Consider the following 15,084-nt stretch of genomic DNA (forward strand, 5'->3'; position numbering starts at 1 on the left):
TATGTGTGTGTGTATATATATATATATATATATATATATATATAGTGTTTATGTATTTATTTTGACAGGGAGAAGCGGGGGTGCAGAGAGAGGAGAGAGAGAATCCCAAACTGTGAGAATCTCACAAACTGTGAGATCATGACCTGAGCTGAAATCAAGAGTCAGATGCTTTTAGCCAACTGAGCCACCCAGGTGCCCCTATAATTTATTTCTGTTGGGAAAGTTGGTTGCTATGAGTGCTGAATTTATCATTGTTTGGTGGAACAAGTTACCTCTTCATAGTGGTAGAATGTCCCAGAATGCTATTCCAAGCACTTTCTCTGAGGGCTCACTTGTGGAAACCCAATGCCATCAGCAAGGCTTCTGGAATACTCTCTCTAGGGTCCACATCTTTTTGGCAAGCAGGTGTTTCTGTAAAAACATTCAAAGGGTTGTGTGTTAACTATACTTCGATAAAAAAGGAAAATAATTCAAAGGAATAGAAAATATAAGTACATATGCTTCATTCTGAGATCCAGCCCCTGTGATTGTTTCTGCCCTGGTAAGTTACAATCTTAGGGTTTATCAACTTCTTCCCTGAGGAGGTTTTGCTCAGATCAGGTAGTAGAAGAGAGTTGCACAATTTGTTGGTCTATTCTGAGTAAATATTTGCACCAGTGACAATCCTTTCTCTTGCTGTGCTGTCAGTTCTACATTTGCCCACAAGTTGTGGAATTCTGCGGCTTTTTCTCTCTGTGCAAGGTCAGGAGCAGCCTGGGAACATGAAGATGCATTGGTCCATCCCTTTTTGAGAAGGCCCCTTTGCTGCTTTCCTGCTGAGTGGTGGATGATAAGACTGCTTCCAGTTTATTCTGCTTGGCACTTGAAATATCACCTTTTCATACCCATTATCATGTCCCAGAATCCTGATGTCTTTTTTTGTCTATAGGAATCCCACTGTAACTTGAATCTGGCATTAAGGGCTATCCAGTGCAGTCACTGATCAGGCCTCAAACACACTTGACCTACAGAAGTTAGCTCAGAGGGGTATCTGTGATTCAGAATCACCCATTAAAACCAGAGCTCCAACCAGCCTTTTGAATTGGCTAACAAGTTCCTTGCCAGCCCTGATGGAGGAGAACACCAGACACTATGGGGGAGAGTGTGAGGGAAAGTCCTAGATGCTAAAGCCATGGTTCCTATTTGGGAGGTGGGGAAAACACTTCCAAAATGCAAATTCCAGGCTATACCTTAGGTCTACTGAATCAGAACCCAGAGTGGAGGCAACCCTTCCCCTCTCCTTCTCCTTTCCCTATCCAAATAAAAGCCATGGTGTCGAAGTACAGAGGGTTGGCGGGCACAGGTGTCCATGGGTGCTGAGTTCAGCATCATTTTGATTGTTCCATGGTTCAACATATAGTCAGGAATGAAATTATTGGGCTACAAAAATCCTACATATGAGAGACCTGCTTCCACTATACTATGTGCTCTGCATCTGGAACTCACCGACCTGATCTCTTAAACAACAATTTTTCAAATAGGCAATGTGCTAATGAGAGTAGGTGCTTGATAAAAGTTTAGTGCTTGACTGCTTGGTTTTTGTTGTTGCTGCCATTGATGTTGTTAGTGAAATGATGAAGAAGTAGGTGTTATTATCTGCCGTCCCTTTGGAGGTTCCAGATGAAAACTGGCTGGCTGGTTTAAGGTTGATTTATACTGAACACTTCCTCATGGTGCTATGAATCTCATGGCCAAGTTGGTTCCACCTTTCCCCATCCTCAAAATTTTAGCAATATATGTTTACAATTTTTTAACTCTCTTGGAAAGAAGTTTTGTAATATATATAAACAGCTTTCAAATATTTATTCCTGGATCAAGTAAATTTTTAGATAGCTGTTCTAAAGAAACAAACTTCTTTTTCTTTTTTTTTAAGTTTATTTATTTATTTTGAGAGAGAGAGAGAGGTAGAGAGAGAATGAGAGAGAGAATCCCAAGCAAGCTCCACACTGTCAGGACAGAGCCCTATGTGAGGATCAAACTCACAGACTGTGAGATCATGACTTGAGCCAAAATCGAGTCAGACGCTTAACCGACTGAGCCACCCAGGTACCCCAAAACAGACAAACTTCTAAAAATTTTTTCTGTATCTGGGATAGTTGGTAACACTATAATATTATTTAGATGCAGTCAGGGATCTTTTGTTGTTCACCATTAAATTCTCAGGACCATGCACAATGCCTGGCACACAAAACATACTCAATAAATATTGTTAAATGAATGCATTGATAATTAAATGGGGATAAGTCATTAACTTGTCTTGCCCTCAATTTTCTCTTCTGTAAAATGAGACCAATAAAAAATAACCCTTGGAATATTTGAAAGAAAATAGTTAGAGTGGGTGCTGTGATTTGCCTCCTAGATCTCCTTTATAGAATGAAGAACGCATTCCTCCAGCTGTTGGGAGTGTTGATAGCTGACAGCCTTAAGCTGAGTCCCACTTTTTGATTTGTCTTAGTTTCAGAGAGCCACCTAGCCCAAGGTCATGCTCCATTCCCAGGGTGTCCCATACCCAACCACTATCTGGCAAAACATATAAAGGCTCAGCCCCCATGCCCCAACTCAGAACAACAATGATGAGGCATTTTAGCTCTAGAGCTTTCCATAGGATCAACTGGGGCATTCACTGGAACTGCACTGTAATTCAACTTCTTGGTCTGGCCACTTCTGCTTCTTGCCCCTCCCTTCCCCAGGTGTTGATCCCAAGAGCAAGGCCTAATAAATCTTCTGCATGTTAATTTCTGTCCCAGCATCTGGTTCCCCAGGAATCCAACCAGAGACGTCAGAACATAGTATATGCTAAGTAAAACACTGTGTCTGGCAGTCAAAGTGAGGCAAGGATCCCCTGCAACACCTGGTTATTTATTTATTTTGAGAGCGAGTGAGCGTGAGTTGAGGAGGGGCGGAGAGAGAATCCCAAGCAGGCTCCACAGTATCCGTGCAGAGCCCGATACGGGGCTAAAACTCTCGAACCATGAGTCTCGAATCAAAGTCAACGCTTAACCAGCTGAGCCACCCAGGTGCCTGGAGTGCTGACAGTCCTAATAAAAGTGTTTTCTGTTACACTGTTGTGGATGATGTCAGGGAAGGAGGTGCAGCTGTGGCCCGTGGACCTGCATCTGTTCTAGTCAGTCTAGAGGTATCCCTCACTTTTCAAAGTTTTGCGTGGAGCCACTTTGCTTTTATGAAATGCCTACATCAGGATTTGCCTTTGCTAACTGAAAGAAATCTGAACAGGACTTTTGCTTTTTTGAAAAAAGTCAGAAAGGAAAAATAGCGTTCACCATTTGTTTTGCAGAGAGCCGTTAGAGGCAGAGCACATCCTGAGAGCAGCGAAAGCGGCCCGCCAAGCTCCTTCCCCCAGAACTACTCTCAGCAACTCCACATCAGGCCCCCAGAGCTTTCAACTACATCTGTGAGCATCTGTGCCTTATCTTGATTTATTTTGTGCACCTGTTAGCAAGATGTGTCCTAAGGTATCAGGCCTAAGAGAGATGATTTGGGGGGTCTGGGAATGCTCAACAATTTCTCTGTGTACATGAATGATAATTGCTTCTTTGCTTACAAAAGGAGAGAACACCCTACTTGTGGATAGTGGGCCACGTCTGTAGTGTCCTAGTTAAGAGAGTGGACTTTGGGATCAGACAGCCCTGAGTGCTGGGAAGTGACCACAGAGGCGTAGGGAGCTGGGCTATGATCACGTGGGGGATGGAAAATCTCTGTGGTGGACACAGAGCTGCATGGTCCAAGGAAGGACTTTGTACTACAGCCGTCGACTTGGTTGGGGTTTGCCTCAGCGACAGGGAGTGCCCTCAGCCCAAGAGCGCACACACCCTTGCCTTTGCAAAGGCAGAGAGAAAGGGGAATGTGTTCCCAATCATTCCAGCCCAACGCAGGACCACTCCGAGCTCTGCCTGGGAGGGGGGCCGCCTGGGATTTTGTCCAGCCTGCATCACGGCTCAGCATGTCCCTGTGTCCAGCCCCACCCCCCACACCCCCACCCCCTGCCTTCTTCAGCTGAGGGGTCCATCCCTCCAAAATAGCCTTTACCCTAAACTCCATCTCGGGGGGCTGCTCCTGAGACTGTGGCCCGCGACAAAGTCTGAAAGCAGAATTAAAGGGTACGTCTTCAGGCCCCACCCCTCAGCCCCCCTCCACACTTCCTTTGTTTCATCCTTTTATCTTTCAATCTTATCCCTTTGTCTCTGTTTTGTACTCTCCCTATTCAGAGCCTTTCGTTTTAATGGCCTGTTGTACACAGCTTGTCCACGAGCTGTCAGGTCGTGGCAGAAGCCTATTTAGACAAGTTGTCAGGTTGAACGGGAGAGGAAAAAAAAATCCTAAATCAATGTGTTTTCGCATGCAATCACACGTGGGCTAATTTATCTGCAGCCGCGTTCTACCCCGCCAGTTTGGCATAAGGGTCCTCAGACAAGGGGGCTGCGTGTTGGCTGATTAACAGAGCGATTTTTATTGGGAGAAGGACAACAGAATTGTTTTATGGTAATTATCACCATTTGAACCTGCGTACACGCTCATGGGGAAGATTAAAGAAAAGGCTCTGTACGGATGATGAAGCAACTCGCAACACGCGCAGGCTAGAGGGTTAGAACTATTTAGAATATTAACGTCCTCCACCTTGTGAAAAGCCCCTGGGAGGCGCCAGATTGGCTAACTTTGTAAATAGCCCTTGCGCCTTGTCTGTAGGCCTGAACGCAAGTCCGTTCCGTTTCTGGAGTTGGGAAAACATCAGGGCAGGTTACTAGGAGGACTTGCCGAGAGGTAACCGCCAAGTCCATTTCAAGGCCCAGGACAGAGCCAGTCTTTCTGAAGGCGCGGAACTAGGTAGGCCACAAAACATCCTCACTTACTCTTCACAGAAATGAAAAAACAAATGCAAAAAACCACAGGAGAAAACACACACACACACACACACACACACACACACACACACCCATATACTCATGCTCACACTCACACAGAGGAGAGATTTTTTTAGAGAGTGTTGTGGCTGTGGTGGTTTTAAACTTGAAACGTGCCACAAACTACAAAAACGCTTCCCAGGTGAATTGAAAACTCCAACTGGGGAAAATACAGACTTTGGTTATTTGCTTCTTTGGTACTTGATAATTCTCTTTGCGTTTTTTTGGTCCACTCCCACTGTCATATCTGAGTTTAGGACAAGGACAGAGTGAGATAAGTCTGACACCGCAAGGCACAACACACAAGCACAGAGCTGTAAAAATGGTTTGCTGCCTGGAATATGGCTGCTTGAAAGGTTTGCGCTGTGTGATGAACTTAAAAGAATCTTGCCTAAATTGTTACGAACAAACCCTTTTGGGTCTGTATCCAGCTCTCTTCCTCCCCTCCACTCCCCCCCCTCTCCCCTGACAAACAAATGAAAAGTCTGGAAACTCCCACCCAATTAAGAAATGCTTGCCCCAGAATGGAACATTAGAAAGTTGAGCTGCTAAGAGCAATTTAGAGCCCGCAGCCAGGCTTCCATTCTGCTGCCATTTCTAGAATGTCTTAGAAAGACAGATTTTATAATTGAGAATTAAAACATTTGACATGCAAATGTAAGAGTTAATTTTTCCCCTTTGTGAGGCCACTGAAAATTTTTGCTAAGGGAGAGAAAATCAATTCTCCATTAAAAAGATGCTCAGATGAAACAAGGCATTGCCATTCGGGTTGTAATTATGGATTCCGAGAGATGAGGCTGGCATTGGGATATGGAACCAGACATCTCTCAGCTGCAGTTTCACACCTGAGCTCTGCGTGTGTGTGTGTGTGTGTGTGTGTGTGTGTGTGTGTGTGTGTGTGTCTTTAATCATCAGCTGATTTCTCTCGATTTGCTGTCGTTTTCTAGAAAACGAATTTTGGTCTCCATTTGATTTCTCTCAAAATCACAACAGATCGTTTCTTGATTCACCAAGTTAGATGGGGGATAGCCAGCAAGTGTCAGGCCCTGGGCTAGACACAGGAAACAGAGCTAAAGGCACAGTCTTTGCTCTCAAATTGCACACAGTCTACTGGAGGAGTGGCCAAATGCTTATCGCTGGGCAGTGTGAGGGTGAGAGCAAACACATTGACAGTGCCAGTAGTCTAGAAGATCGTTTGATCCTCATGACAACCTGGCGAGGTGGGTAACATTACCACCCCCAGTTTTCACATGGGGAAACTAAGAGGCACAGAGAGCTTACGTTATTTGCCAAAAATAATGGAGCTAGTAAGTGGCAGAGCCAGAATGCAAACCCACACAGACAGGTTCAAAGTGTGTGCTCTTCACCTTGACACTGGGGATGTGGCAGCCAACTGGGGTTGTGTGGGAATGAGGTAGGCTTGGGATGGGGAAGGGTCAAGGAAAGTGCTTCAGAAGAGATGATAGAAAGGCCTTAAAAATGCTTCTACTGGCCATGTCAGGATGAATCTGCATGGAAACCTAATCAAGTCAGAAAGTTACAGTAAAGAGAGAGATACCTTTGAGGACATGGCTTCATGGAAGAAGGGTCCACGGTGTTCTAGGATGACAGTGCTGTAGGGCAGAGTTTCTGTAGGTATTGTCTTGGGACCTTTGTGCTCTCTGAGATGATAATGGGCAGTCTGCCAACAGGGTTCCAGGATCAAATAAGTTTGGGTTTCTTTACCTCATATTTGCAAGACTGTTTAGATGCTCGTGGGTCCTGTGAAGCTCCAAGAAGGGAACAGAACTTGAGCACACGTTCTTTCTTCTTAGAAAGCCCTATGGAGATCTCCTGGCACAAGAGGGTCCCAGAGAACACAGTCTGGGAAATGATGTCTTCCAGGAGGCATGGAAGGGCTGAAGCTGGCTGGAACTCTGAGGCCTGCCCTTGGCAGCATGGTAAGCCCTCCACTGGATGGCGGGTGGTGGGTGGTGGTCTCGGTGTTGGGTTCATTCTATGCTGTCGGTGATGCAGCCTTTGTCTGATCACTTGAGCCCTTTCCCTGGATCCTTGCTCCTTTGGTGCCTGGTTTCCTCCTCAAGGTTATGGCCTCCTGCTTCAGTTCACCTTCCAGGACCTGTGAAGTAAGCCTGTTACTCCAGCAGGAGCTGACTTTTCTGGACTTGGCCTTTGAACATGGAGAACCTGTTAACCTTCAAGTTGACTTAACTTCTCCTGCTGGTTTCTCTTAACTAAATCTGCCCTTCCCTTCCCTCCTCCTTTTCTTTCTCCCTCCCTCCCTTCACCCTTCCCTCCTTCAACATTTATTATGTAAAGTCTATGGCAGCCACAGAGTTACAGGTTTTAGTGCAGTTGTTCATGACTTCTGGTTCATATCAAAGTTCTGAACCAACTGGTCAGTCTCCAGGCATGTGCCTGCCCCTGTCACTGGTGCATTGAGGGGACATAGTTACTGTAAGGGGCATGTGTCTGGGGCCTTGTGGAAGCCTAGATAGGTCTTTCACCTATGCTTTATGTGATGAATAGCATTGTGTGTAGGTACAAACTTGGATTTGTAAAATAGGTCTTAATTTATACAGAATTAACATTGCTTTTGGCATTATGTATTTTAAAAAGTGTTAAAGACTTGATTTTTAAGTAATCTCCACACCCAACGTGGGGCTCAAACTTACAACCATGAGAGCAAGAGTGTCATACTCTACCGACTGAGCCAGCCAAGTGCCCCCTGTCATTATGTATTTTTAATCAGTACATACTAGAAGTACTATTATCTTACTGGTATCTATGGATTTTTTTTAATGTTGAGACGGAGTCCTTTATCCTACCCAAATCTCAGGCTTTGGAATCAGCCAGACTTGGGCTCAAATCCCATTTCTGTTATATATTAGCTGAGTGACTCTGGGCAAGTTGCTTAACTTTTAAAACCTTAATTTCCTTTCCTGAAAATGGGAATCATCATACCTGCTTTGTGGGTTTCCATGGAGATGAAATGACGTGATGAATGTTAATCATCTAACAGATTGCCTAATCGCTCAACAAATGGACATCGTTATGACAAAATAGAAAGGAGTAGAAAGAGGAGGTGATTGGGGAGGGTGACATAAAGACACTAACCGTGAGCTGGGCAGGAATAATAGGGGCTGGAAACACCCACCAAGAGAGGTTAAAAACCATCTTCTCTGCCATTACCAATCTCCCACTAGATCTTGGACTCTACTGGTTTAGCATAAAAACCCATTAATGGAAAGAACAGCCAACATACTGCCAAGGAGATTGGTGGGAGACAGGGAGGTGGGTGGCACCCAGTGATTAGCAGTGACCTCCAGGGGCAGAGGCAGTGTCCAGAGGCAGCAGTGGGTGGGATTCTCACACCAGGCTGGTCTGGCACCATGACCCTGTCTGTGCTGGTGGTCACCAGCTTCTTCATCTCCTCGCGTTTTTGTCAGGTTTGTGGGCGAACCGATATCCTACCAACAAATTCTCCCTCACCTTCAGTTAGGTAGGGTCGGTTTCTGGTGTTTGTAACCAAGAGAGTCGCCTAGTACATCCATGATGTAGACTCGATCTCATCTGGCTGGTCTCAGATGCGCAGGCTCCAGATTTGATGACCAACCCAGAAACTTTCGATGCAGCCCCATTCACATTGCAGAGACCCTGCGAATGATGTTCTCTCCTGGTTTCACTGTCTGTCTCCCAGGATGCTTGGTGGCAGAAGATCGATCACGCGTCACTTCTCTGTCCCTCCGTGTCCGACTGTTTCTAGCTATTGACGGGGGAAGGCAGTGGAGGAATGGCTGCAAAGGCTGACTAGGGCCATATACAGCGAGGTGTTGGCTGGTGGCTCTGTCCCACTGCTGTGACACCTTTGCAGGGCCACTTCATCCCAGAGATGACAGCAGTTCAACCCACACACAGGGTAGAGGATAACGCTGACTCTCGCTCCTGACCTCTCCTCCCTCCCCACACATGCTGTACCCTAGCAGTCAGCCCTCCAGGGTGACCTATGGATGTCCCATCCCCTGGCACACACACCATTGTTTGTTGTGGGAAAGGACTGCTTTAAAATCCCAGTCTCCCTGAAAGTGCTCCCCGGATCCCAGACGCCTGCAAAGCGCTCCCGTTTTGTTTTCGCATTTCAGATGTTAATTATAAGGAAGAGAATTAGGCATATAAAACAAATTACATTGGCAGGCGTTTGCTTCACTTGTGCACCACGGGGCCCAGGCGCCCCTAATGAGATGTGACTACAGATCATCGTGCTTCCTGCAAACAGCCAATTGCTTCTAATGTGGCAGAGTCTTCCTTGTGTTGCCTGAGAATTAGCCACAGGTGTAGTATTTGACATCCTCAAGCATCACCCGCCCAGGGAAGTGTGGTTAGGTCAACAGCAGCAAGAAGAAGGCAGGGAGAGAGAGACAGGCAGACACCCAAGGTTTTAGAGCTTCCTCGTGATTTACATTAGGGCTCCTCCTCCAGCCACCAAGGCTGCCCCAAATTAATGCACAATCCAAGGAAAAACAGTGTCTCTCTGTCCTTTCTGTAGAAAGCAATTCTGCAGCTGTGACAAGATGCAGGCAGCGAGTGCTGTCTTTTCTCAGTGCTTAATAATATTAATGTCCCCTGCGAAGAACAAACAGGCATTCTACCATGGGTCGAAAACTGTTTGTGGGCTTAATTGGAAAACATTACTTAATGTTTCCCTTAATTAGAATTAATTACAAGACCCTAGTGAAGAAATAACTCCATATGTAAGATTCTAAGACCTCGCACTGTGATGTGAAATTTCCCTTAGAGAGTTTGCCCCATCAGAAGTACCTCTGCTAACCTATAGAATATGTATACCCAGATATCTGGGTTCCTCGTGAGCACCAATCTTCCAATGGTGCCAAGGTCAGCACAAATAACATTGGCTTATTGGTCAACAAAAGGCAGAAATATGATAATGAGTCCAAGGAGCCTGGGTAGGGATGCGGTGTGACCTCTTGGGCCATTTGCGAATGGAAGGGGCTTGGAGTTTTCTCAAGTTCTTCTAGCTCAAACACTCTGGGTTTCTCATTTCCCAGCCCCAAGATTCTGTCTTAAAGTTGCTAACTGTAAGACACAGAATTGAAACAAAAGGCAGACTTTCCGAACTAAAGAATGAGACTGTCCCAGAGAAGTGATCTTGCCTGGATATTCAGCTCGGTTTAGGGATAGTCAATGTATCTACCTACGGAAGTAAATTTTTTTTTTTTTTACAGAAGCACCAAACAATTCTTGGGATGCCTGGGTGGCTCAGTCAATTATGTGACCTGCTCTTGGTTTTGGCCCAGGTCATGATCTCACTGTTTGTGAGTTCCAGCCCCGCAATGGGCTCCATGCTGACAGTGCAGAGCCTGCTTGGGATTCTCTCTCTCTCTCTCTCTCTCTCTCTCTCTCTCTCTCTCTCTCTCTGTGTGTGTGTGTGTGTGTATCTCTGTCTCTCTCTGTCCTTCCCCTGCTCTCTCTCTCTCTCTCTCTCTCTCTAAATAAATGGGTAAAATTAAAAAGAGAAAAGAAGCAACGAAGCAATTCTTAAGCTAAGTCATATGTGCAGTTCCTTTGAAAACAACCAGTTAGCAACTCATGACTACATCCTAGTTTGGATGAATCAAGCCGTATTTTGCAAAACTGTACGTGCATGTAGATACAGCCATTGTGTGCTGTAAGAGTCTCCCCAACCATTTTCTGAGGACTAGAAGTGCCCTGTGATTTCTAAGTGTGGGTGCAATGGAGAAGAGGGTAGGTCTACAATTAAGTTAGCTTTGGAAACGCTGAATCAAATAAAGTTACACAAGTTACTTCATAACAGGATCCTCAGAGCCTTTGTCTTGCCAGGGGGCTTTGTGACTTTTCTGGGACATACAGTTTGCAGTATGATCTCATGTAACTTTGGAATTTCCTTTCTATTGGCATGTTAACAATTCATGAAAGACCAGTGTTCTGCAGAATTAGTTTAACATGCATGTGGAACACTTTATTTTAATATTTTGGCTGTAAGTCCATGCTGAACAAGCTTAGAAGAAAGAATAAGCTAAGAAAATATAGAAAACTGTGGACTTGGATAAATTTCCTTAGTGATAGGATTCAAATCAGTATATGAAAGAATTTACCATTAAGAATCAGAATAATTGTTAAGTGAGATGAAGTACAATCAATTTCTTATAAGTGGCGAGTGTAAAACCCAATGATATGTTAAATTTGATCTCTTTAAAAGAGGTACAGTTCTTTTTTGCTCTTAGAAGATTTTCAAGTTCTATTATTTAAAGGGTTATAGAAAAGATGGATGATTAACAGGGATTTTATTTTTCCACTTTATTTTTTTAACGTCTATTTTTGAGAGAGCAAGAGATAGAGCACCAGCAGGGGAGGTGCAGAGAGAGAGGGAGACACAGAGTCAAAAGCAAGCTCCGGGCTCCAAGCTGACAGCACAGAACCCGACACGGGGCTAGAACCCGACCCGGGGCTCCAACCCATGAACTGTGAGATCATGACCTGAGCCAAAGTTGGATGCTTAACCGACTGAACCAGCCAGGTGCCCCTATTATTCCACATTAAGAGCTAGGGAATCCAAATCTATTAACATAAACACGAAATTCTAGTTTCGTTGTGCTAAGAAAAGAGTAGTGGGTAAATTTCTAAGTGCACGAAGGGAATTGTGGCTATAACATTCTTGTTATTATTAATGTGTGTTGGGTATGATTTGCCCAAGGAGAATCTGTTTTGTAAATGACCATTAAATAGAGCTTCCTCTAGAGTACAAAGATGACCCTTTAGGATGTAGTTAACAAGGCAGTGAATAAAGGTGTACAAGTCAGAAGTTCCCAGAATAAGGGGATTTCTTTTTTTTTTTTTTTAACATTTTTATTTTATTTTTGAGAGACAGAGTGCAAGTGGAGGAGAGACAGAGAGAGAGATACACACAGAATCCGAAGCAGACTCCAGGCTCTGAGCTGTCAGCACAGAGCCTGCCACGGGACTGGAACTCACGAACCGTGAGGTCATGACCTGAGCCAAAATCGGACGCTTAACCGAATGAGTCACCCAGGCGCCCCAGAGAATTTCTTATGTGGGTGGTAAATTATTTTTTTCCACAAGTCATGAGATCATGTATATCCATTAACAGAGCATATGCCTTAGGAAGAAAGCTTAAAGTGAGTACAAGATTTCACTCTGAGCATAGAGAGTTTTTGCACTTACTTGTTAGCAATCCCATCCCAAACTCAATTTATGTTTGTGATTTTGGTTAACAATAATGCCTTTGTTCTTCTCTCCCCTTTCCTTTCCCATGTTGCTTAGCGCCCGTTCTCAGTGATGTCAAAAGATGGCAGGGGGGAGCAAAAAGGGATTACAAAATGGGATGGAATAATTTATCAGAAGGAGTCCTTCCTGAATGCACTGTCATTTTGTTCTCCAGTAGGAATTTTAAACCTTTACTCAGTGAATCTTTGCCTCCTGGGAAAATGAGGTTTCCCTTCCTGGGTTGGCCGGGGCTCCAGTCCGCCTCCTACCAGACCATCCCTCATCGTAACGGTGACTGTTATGCATCTAGTTGAAAAGGCTCCGGATTTATGCCGCACAGCATGTGCAAATGGGACCCCGGACCGGAAAGGCTGATGGATGGAAGTTGCGGCAGGCCGTCGGGATGCCGCACGAGGCAGGTGGCTGGTGCTTCCCAGGCCCCACAGCAGCCTCGGTGCCCGGGATGGGCTGGGCCCCTTAGGGTGGGCCGCGTTCCTCCACCTCACTCAGATTCCACAGGCCAGGGGCATCTCAAGCTGTTTGGGGCCGTGGACTAACCGCGTCTGACAGACCCCTCTGCCACCAGCTCCTACTTCCCAGCGGTAGAATCTTCACTAGAAACCGTGGGCAAACCACCCTTCTCCTCCAGAGGAGACTCTGCCTAGGTGAGGCCTGACTTGTATTTCATATTCTAATGAAAGGAGAGTTACATGCCAGCAGGATATTAAAACCATAAATACTCTAGAAGATGAGTTTGCAAACACCAATTCCTCAGAGAAATCTTTTCTTATGCCCCAGACTAGGTGAGGACCCTCTGTGATACAATGCCCTGATTTCTCCTTTGTGGCACTCGCTGGTGTTGTTATGAATTCATGCACTCTTTGAGGAAGTCGTTCTTATTAGTCCTCAAAAATTTAATGTTAATTCTATAAGGGTAGAGACAGTCTGTCTTTCTCCCTAGCACTCGAGGCAAAATGGATCATAGCCCTGCCCAGTCCTCCTTTCTCTTCCCCTCCCCTCCACTTCCCTCCCCTTCTCTTCATGAATAATTTAGTCCTAAAGCCATTACGTTGGGCAGAGCAGAGTAGGTGTCCAGGGTGGAAAGGGGAGGGGGTGTGGAAGCCTAGACTTGGATGGGCTCATTTCACTTGTGTCCCAGAACAGGAAGCTCTTGGCCTACTCAGCCACTTTGGGAAGGGGGGAGCGGGCCATCAAATTATGAGTGCAATTAGACAAAACATCTGTTAGATTGATTTTTTTCATTGTTTCAACCAGTTCTTGTGGCATTGCAGAGACAGATCACTAGTTAATTTAGTTTGATGGCCAGTAGTGTCTGTGCTAATTGAATTTTTGACTGGATGTTTGGGAGTCATAAAAAGATATGTGTATTTGTGTGTGTGTGCGTGTGTGCACGCGTGTGTATGATGTAGTAGAAAGATCACAGCCTTTGCAATCAGACAGATTCAGCTTTAATCCTCAGTTTCCTCATTCATAATATGGGATTGGTGATAAATCTGCTTTTGAGCTGGTGGTGCTTCTATAAAATAAGCGGTCCATATTCACTCATTATAGACTCTTGACATAAGATGTTCAAAGACATCTTTTTTTGTGCCATGGATCCCCTTGGTGGACTTGTGAAGCCAATGCATTCCTTCTCAAAAGAGTGTTTTTAGGGGTGCCTGGGTGGCTCAGTTGGTTAAGCGTCCAACTCTTCATTTTGGCTCAGGTCAGGATCTTGTGGTTTGTGAGATCGCGCCGCACATCATCGGGCTCTGAGCTGACGGCACAGAGCCTGCTTGGGATTCTCTGTCTCCCTCTCTGCCCTTCCCCTGCTCACGCTTGCTCTCTGTCTCTCTCAAAATAAATAAATAAACCTAAAATAAAAGAGTGTTTTTAAAATGTGTCAAAAATACATAGGTTTAAAAAGGGAGCCGATTATATTGAAATGTAGTTATCAAAATATTAGTAAACACATTTGTGATATAGTAATTGATGTGTTTTATTGATACATTCAACAGCAAGTTCTAGTGACAGGTCTAATAGCTGCCATCATTTTGAAGCACCGATGAGCATAAATGATAAATTGAGATATTCTGATCAACTGTGATGATACAAATGGAAGTGATGTTTATTGGTGACAAAGACACCATCACCACTAACAAAATGGTGGTCTGTTTCCTACATTCATAAACAACGAAAAGGCTAAATTTGAATTAGAGGTCAGTGAGGCTGAAAATGGCAACCTTTTCTTATCTCAGTTCATAGACCTCTGAGTTCAAATTCCTGCTTGGATCCCAGGTTAAAACCCCTACTCTATGGTAACACTGACTTACAGAAATCTTTCTATGCCTCTCACCTTCTCCGGAACTTTGTAAATCGAATCTGTATGTGATGGCTGTGGAACTTTCTGCCCTCCAGTTGCCGGTCATAGGCTTGTCTTCACCTGAGGATTCTGGAAGCAATGCTGACTGCCACCTGTAGCCCCCTCAGTGTACATTTGATGTGCCATCATGTGACTGAGAGGAGTATGTGTGTGTTTACACATGGAGAGACCTTTGTTTCTTTTTTCTTTCTCTTTCTTTCTTTCTCTCTCTCTCTCTCTCTCTCTCTCTCTCTCTCTCTCCGAGAGACAGAGACGGTGTGAACGAGGAAGGGCAGAGAAAGAAAAAGAAAATCCCAAGCAGGCTCTGTGGAGTCAGTGCACAGTGCCTGATGCAGGGCTCGAACCCATGAACTGTGAGATCATGACCTGAACCGAAGTCGGACACTTAACCGACCAAGCTACCCAGGCACCCGTGTTTGTTTTTTTTTTTTAAGTTTATTTATTTTTGAGAGACAGAGCATGAGAAGGGGAGGGGCAGAG

General features: G+C 44.9%; 1 long non-coding RNA gene across 2 annotated transcripts in view; it reads left to right on the forward strand.

The window, feature by feature from the left end:
* LOC121025987 (uncharacterized) overlaps window positions 1–15,084 on the forward strand; it is a 137,305-nt gene that overhangs the window by 72,907 nt on the left and 49,314 nt on the right. For both annotated transcript variants that reach the window (XR_005788222.1, XR_005788223.1), the window contains exon 3: window positions 6,773–6,898. This is a non-coding gene — a long non-coding RNA (uncharacterized LOC121025987). The remainder of the gene's footprint in view (window positions 1–6,772; window positions 6,899–15,084) is intronic.

The sequence above is a fragment of the Herpailurus yagouaroundi genome, unplaced genomic scaffold, assembly GCF_014898765.1.
Source record: "Herpailurus yagouaroundi ecotype Mexico unplaced genomic scaffold, PumYag 67793, whole genome shotgun sequence".
Classification (NCBI taxonomy): domain Eukaryota; kingdom Metazoa; phylum Chordata; class Mammalia; order Carnivora; family Felidae; genus Herpailurus; species Herpailurus yagouaroundi.